Source organism: Chaetura pelagica, unplaced genomic scaffold (assembly GCF_000747805.2).
Source record: "Chaetura pelagica isolate M959 unplaced genomic scaffold, ChaPel_1.0 scaffold3, whole genome shotgun sequence".
Lineage (NCBI taxonomy): Eukaryota > Metazoa > Chordata > Aves > Apodiformes > Apodidae > Chaetura > Chaetura pelagica.
Window position 1 is genome coordinate 16,688,127 of NW_009952974.1, and position 1,120 is coordinate 16,689,246.

Here is a 1,120-nt window from a genome sequence, read left to right on the forward strand (position 1 = left end):
CAGGAATGGTGGGCTGTTTCCTAGAAACACTATGGCTTCACATCAATGCAGTAATGATTTTACGCATGAGGAAGTGATGTGAAACACTTCCATTCAGATTCTTCAGGTGATGCATGGTGCCCAGAATCTCTCTGGGGAAGTGATTTGCTAGATTTACTGAATGTTTCTGGCTAAGAGCAAATAATCTGTAAAGAAAGAGGAACTTCCTACCTACTTAAGCCCTTGCATAGTAGCCAGAAGCAGTTTTGGATATAAAACAGAAAGAGAATTTGGACTGATTCAGATGTGTAGGGATTGCATATAACTAATTCTCAATTCCCATTCTAGGTATAAGTTGCTTGTGGCATGGAAGTTCTGGCAGCAGAGGTTTTCCAGCTACTTGAACCTGGATAATGGGAAATCAGCATTTCCTTACCTTTCCCAGCCTCCCTGAACTCTCGTGATTGCCCTGTGCTCAGTCATGAGACACCCACTCCAGTACTGTTCTGAGCTGTGTTTTGCTCTAGCCTTGTGTGTTAACTGGCACACTGCCTAATTCACTGACTTGTACATGAAGTGCTAAAAATGTGTTAAAGGTGTCAGCTTTTAGTTGAAGAAAAGTAGTGAGTTTGCTTTAGAGTAGATTTCTGTACTGCTACTACAGAGGGAACTTTTGTTTTCTAGCGTCTCCTTTATGATAAACTTCCCACGTGGTACAAAAAAACCCAGACTACCTCCAATGCCAATCCTGTGGCACAGCCATGAAGCACTGTCAGGGCTTCATGTCCTTTTGTTAGGGCTAGTTGAGCCTGATGTTATCAATTCATCCTCAGATTCACTGTCAAGCTTCTCAGCATCACACTAGGAGAGTGTGATATGTACACATGCTTTCCTGCACTGAGCTGTGGGACAGCAGGGGAACAAAACCTGAGACAGCACAGCAAAGACTTGACCGTGAAGCTTGACTGTATGCACACCTGCCTGTTTCATATTTGGGCTGTCAATACACCTTTGCCGTTCACACCTGCGTTTCCTCTTATTTAATTAAATTCCGAGTTCTTTTACTAACAGAGGAATATATTACTTTCAAAACTGCAATTGTTCTTTAAATCAGTTCAAACCTGCAGGATAAGTACCTAAA